Consider the following 6126-nt stretch of genomic DNA (forward strand, 5'->3'; position numbering starts at 1 on the left):
CCCATGCCTCCAGGCTGAGAGTTTGAGAGTTCCTTGAGGGCAGGGCTGGCATCTCAATCACGGGGCAAAGGGTGGGATAGAAGCATGATATGGGGGTTGCTGGGCATGCGGTCCACGTACCCCTGTGAGTACACCCCCTTACCCCAGTGTGCGGCAAGGTACCCCGATACGTGTGTGTGCACTGATGCCCGTGCTGTGCCCATGTATTGTTGGCCCAGCCTTGTCCTGCTCCCCGCCCCCTGGAACTTTCCAGAGCTGAGCCACAGGCTGGGGTATAGTAAGCAGCTGGCCGGGATGCCATGATGGGAGCGGCCTGTCCCTCCAGGTGGAAACAGAGGTAGCAGCAGATGAAGGGGCACTGCCCCATCAGGACTGGTCTGGGATGAGGATGCTGCAGGCACCCCTGGCAGAGCCAGAGTCATGCCCCATCAGGACCAGCATCCCAGACACGCCAGGGGCCTTGAGGGCCTATGGGCTCTGCCTGCAGCTGCCTGCCAAGGTCCCTGTGGTCCTTCCTAGTCAACAACTGCACAGATGGGGACAACAGAGGCACAGAGAGAGGGATGGGAGTGACCATCAGTTCAGCACCTATTGTGTGCCTGGTTCTGCTGGGCCTGGTGCTGTCACAAATGTGGCGCCTTCTCTTCTCCACTGCCCAGTAGGCAAGTATTACTGTCCCCACTGACGGATGGGGAGCTGATGCTCAGGGTGCAGCCAGCACAGGGGTTACACACACCGACCCTGGTGTAGACCCAGCCCAGGGGGAGCTCTTTGGGTCCCAGGAGCAGCCTCCAATGAGTGCGAGGTAGCCTCTGGGGTGGGCATGGCTTGAAGGGGCCCCATCCACAGGCTGTGTAGGGCTGGGAGGGCTGCAGGGAGGGAACCCCCACCATTGGGTTGTGGGGGCACAGATGCTGCAGAATGGATGCATGGGGCTTGTGAGAGCAGAAATGCAGCCATCTAGCACATCCCTGGCTTCAGAACTTGGTTTCTCAGGTGGAGGGAGGACTTACCTTAAGGTAATGGCACCATGACCCGAGGGCATCGTAATGATTCCATGGGGTCTGCACCACAGGGAGTGCCACTGGGGCAGGGCCTTCCTGACACCCCGGTCACCTCAGGCTCTACAGTACATTTGTCCTGGACAGACACCTGCTTCCTGTTGCCAGTGTCCAAGGGTACAGGCTGGCAGAGCAGACCCTGGACCCCCACTGCAAGGGCTGAGTGCCTCTATGTGGGGGGTCAGGGAGGGGGATTGTTCCCCCTGTGCCAGGGGCACTGAGCCTGAGCTATGCCATAGGCAGAATTGCCATCTCTCCTGAGAAAGAAGTGCCTGCAAAACGAGGTAAGCCCTGTGGCCTGAAAGCCAGCTGTGTACCCCATCCCTCCACCCCCACCTGACCAGCCACCCCATCCCTGCTACTGTGCACCCCCCATCCTTCCACTCATGCACTTCTGGGAGTCACTCACTCATCCTCTCCTCTTTGAGCACACAGGTTCTTATCCTCCTGCCTCACTCGGCTGCCCCTCTGTGTGCCTGGCAGTGTGCTGGGAGCTGAGACCCAAGGGCATCAAAGACCCATAGCTCCAAACACACTGGAAAGTGTTCAGAGCCCTAGCAAGGGGCTGACCCGGGGGCTTCTGGCTGGCAGAGGCTGGGGAGCTACAAAAGCCTTCACAGAGGAGCTCAGCCCTGATGCCCAGGCAGAGGCTGGAAACACAGAGCCAGGAAAAGCATTCCAGGGAGAGGGCAAAGCATGAACAACAACAGGGAGGCTGGAAGAGGTGGGATATGTTCTACAAACAGCTAAGGATCTGTTGAGCAGAGAAGGAGGGGAAGCAGGGAGAGGAGAGGTGAAAGTAGAAATGGGAGTTTTGGGGGCTCCCTTCATTCAAACACATGGGGTAGTGGTTCCTTCTGGAGCAGGCAAATTTGGGGATTTTTGATCCTGAAGACTTCACAGAAGCCACTCCATGCAATGACTGATGTGGCACAGGCTCTTCACTTGAGGGACTCTGGTGCGACTTCTGCTGGCTGGACCACCCCAGGTCACGCAGGGCTGATGCCCTGGGTCTGAGCTGTCACTGTTTCTTCCATCTACCTTTACTAAGCACCTACCGTGAGTCCATGCACTGGGCTGGACCGGTGCAGGAGGGTGTGACATGGGCCCCTAAGCCTCAAGCACATATCTTGGGGGCCTCTCAGTCCCTCATGGTGAGGGGGCTGGGTGGGTATGGGGCCCCTGACCTCCCACCTTCTACTTGGATGCTCAAGGCAGGAACAAGTTCCCTCCTCTCTGGCCCCTGTAATCACCTTCCAGGTCTGCCCCCTTCTCTTCTTATCCACCCACTGCCCTAATCCACACCCCAGCATCACTTACCTGGGTGACTGCACAGGTGCCATCCGGCCTCCCTCCTGCCCTTCCCAACCCACTTCCACGAGCTATACGAAAAGAAGACTTAAGCCCATGGCTCTGTGTCCCTCCCCGCTCAAACCCTGCATGGCTCCTCAGTGCCTCAACATGTACAGATCCTCACCCTGGCATTCTGGCCAGCATGATCTGGTCCCTTGGTGCTGGCTTTGTGGCATCTGTACCCTCCAACCCCCATACCCACACCACTGCATTCCAGCTTCAGATCATTCTGGTGCAAGGCTGGCCTCCACGCTTCCCGACCCGATGAATCAGGGTGAGCTCATTTCACTTGTCAGAGACCAGATACCTCAGCTGTTAAGAAGGGGCACACTGTGGGGGCTCTGTGAACCACTGTGTGCAGAGGCATCAGCGCTCTGACACCGTCTGTCCATGCAGAGAATGATACAGGCACCTTCTGTTGAGGGCGGATGTGAAACACACTGGCTCAAATAACCAAAAACACAACAGACTGATCTGGCTAGAAGGAAAGGCTCCCACATCAAGGGAACAGAGAAGGTGATACTGAGGGCAGGGGGTACCCAGGATGGGGAGAAGGAAAAGCAGGCATGTCTAACAATTTGAAAAATGTAAGAATAGGTGGTTAGGGTTTTCTTATTTACCCCAAAATACACAAACAGTAAAATGTATTTGAAGATGAAGTTGGGGTGAACTCAGAATGATAGAAGTGACTGGGTGACACTTTCTCTGACACCTATCGTAGGCCAAGTGCTGTGTGTGTTTCATTTAATTCAGACAACGTGTCCCGCCGAGGAAGCTACTTGCCAGCCCACTCTGCAGAATAAGAAACTGAGGCTCAGAAGGGTGACGTCACTGGCTCCAGGTCACACAGCCAGTCAGTGACGGAGCAGGAATCTGACCTCGGGTCTGGCTGATGAGTCTATATGTGTCCCTAACCACTCTGGCCACTGCCTCAGGGACTCCTACCTAAAGCACCAAAAAACAAGTTCTCTCTCGGGAGCTAGTACTATCATTTCAAACCAGGCGTCACAGGTTCCATTCCTGGGGCAAGGCCAGGCCTGGGCCCAGCCCCAGAGCTGACGCTGGGAAGGAAGGATGCCCACAGTGGATGCCTCCATGCAGAAAGGAAAACCAGGTGGCACAGTGGAGAAGAAAGTACCAGCTGATCCGCAGAACAGCCTTGAAAGGCCCAATTCCCACACGTGGGGCGTGTTACAACAGAAGATTTAAAAAACGGGGAAAATACCCCGGGAACCGTGAAGCCCCAGACCATCTGGAGTTTTATAGTGACAGGCAGGGGAAAATCAGAACCTAACTGAAAAATGTCCACTGCAATCCATTACTGCTGCGTGCAGCTCACAGAGCAGAGGGCAGGAGATGAAAGACAGAGGGGAGCCATCCCAGGAGCCAGGGCGGGGGTGGCATCCTCGACTCTGGGCCAAGCCCAGGGACCCCTCAAGCTCTGGCTGGGGGAGGGGGAAGGCTGAAGCCCAAGATCCTCTGGGTGCTGGCTCAGACATTCGAATTGCAGGATGGGTCCACCTTCCTCAGCAAGCCACACTCAGCCTTTTATGCATCTGTGGATGGGCTAAGAGCATGCAGGGGAACCCCAGCACAGTGCCTGGCATGCCACTAGCACTGGGTGATGGCTCTTCTCTCCCTCTGGCTCCTGGGGAAGAACCAAGGGCCCTGTTTCACATGTGAGTTGGTGACACCGTGCCGCAAACCAAAGTGCCACAAATCAAGTCACGCAGACAGAGGCTTGTGCTGGGGATCCACCACCGGGAGCCTGACCCTGGGCTAGTCACGCCTCATTTCTGTCCTCATTCTTCTCTTCTCTAAAATGGGGCCATCACAAACGGCTGGCAGAAGTAAATAAAAGAATATGCCCAGTGTAGGAACTGGCACGTAGCTGGTGCCTAATGAATGTCAAGTTTCCTGCCTGCAGCTGGCATGGCCCAAAAAGGAGGCAGGGTTCAGTTTCTCATGCTCTAACTAAGAATCTGGACACAGAGAGTGAAGAGGAGGTTTGGGGGCACAGGGCATGGCACGGAGGCAGGGGAGGAAATGCCTTCAGTTTTAGCATTTGCCAGTGACTTGCTTCTAAATAAACACATTTCTGGTTTAAGGGTAAAATATATTGGGTTACAAAAGTCTGGCAGCCATTCAGGGACCAACTTCTCATTTCTGTACAAACTTTTAAGTTACTTTACAACAATGATGTGGATGGGAGAAATGCAGTGCCAGCTCCTTCTCCAAGATGTCAAATAATCCTGCGTTTGGCCAGCTCTAAAGGCCGGCGAGCTGGGCACTGAGGGCCACTCCTTGCTTCTGCACTCTGGGAGGTGCCGCTGGCTGCCCTGAGGTTACTGTCCTGTGCTCCCCTGTGGGGCTCCCTGATGGTCTCCTCAGAGTTTGGGGCTTCACCAGTCCTCCGTGGGGAGGTTGAGGCAAGAATGGAAAGCACAGATGGGAGGAGGTTCCTGGGGGTGAGGCTGGAGGGCACTGGCCCGGGCTCTTTGATTTGGACCGTGAGGCTCTCGAGGGTCTGGTCTTTGGGGACGCGGTGCCACCTACACCATCTCACTAATCCTGCAACCCCTGTTGTTACAGAGGTGGAAACTGAGTTTAGGTGAAGTGCCAGAATCCCAGCACCCACTCATGGGATGGAGCCTGGGTTCCCCTCCAGTGCCGAGGTCTGTGCCCTGGGCACACTCTGGTCCCAGGTAGCCATGACTGAGCACTGCCATGAGAGGCGAGACCATCTGCTCACTGGGCCTTCATAAGCACCTAGAGGAGCTGGCAGGCCAGGGAGGGCTGCGGGCACACAGTGAGGCAAGGGAGAACGGGACAGAGGGACCATACGCCTCCTCTGGGAGCCCGTCCGGGTGGGCCTGTCCTTGGAAGGAGGATCTCAAGGCTGAGGGGGTGGGGGCTGCAGATACCTTGACCCTTCCTCACCAGGAACGCACTGACAGCTCTGGGCTGGGCTCTTCTCTGGCAAAAGTCCCTGTCTGGGCAAGAAATGGGTTCCTGTCCCCAGCAGTGCAGTTGAGGCATCTCCTGGAAAGGTGGCCGGCCAGCAAGGATCAAGAGAGCCACCCTTCCAGGGCATGTGGAATCCCCGAAAGTAGGAGGTGCAAGAGAGGCTGAGTCAGCTTCTCTTGGGCCCAAGTGGACAGGTGGGATCCAGGGGCTCTCCCAGTGCTGAGCTCTGGCTAGACATCGTCTGGGATGAGGAAAGAGGCTCTGCTAGGGGCCAGGGCTCCGGAGAGAGCACATAGCATAGAATGGCTGACACACGTACACCAAGCCACCAGCCACAGGCCCAGAAACACGGACACTCACACACTCTGATGTGAACACCTCTCCTTCCAACCAAGCCACACGTCAGAGACAGCCCCAGGACACCAACACACACACATGGATTCACACACACACACACCCCAAGACCCAGAAACTCCCTCACACACACACTACACCCAAACACACACACCCCAATTCACCCACACATACCATATCCCCATATATATACCACATAACACACCCACACATATCATACCACACACATATACTCCACAGCACATGAATGCACACCCCACACACACACCATACCACGCATCACAGCACACCCCCAATACATACACATCATACCTCCCACACACACGTACCATACCCCCAACATACACACACCACACCACACACACACATACCACACTGCATACACCCCCCC

This window comes from Nomascus leucogenys, chromosome 5 (genome assembly GCF_006542625.1).
Source record: "Nomascus leucogenys isolate Asia chromosome 5, Asia_NLE_v1, whole genome shotgun sequence".
NCBI classification, from domain to species: Eukaryota; Metazoa; Chordata; class Mammalia; order Primates; family Hylobatidae; genus Nomascus; species Nomascus leucogenys.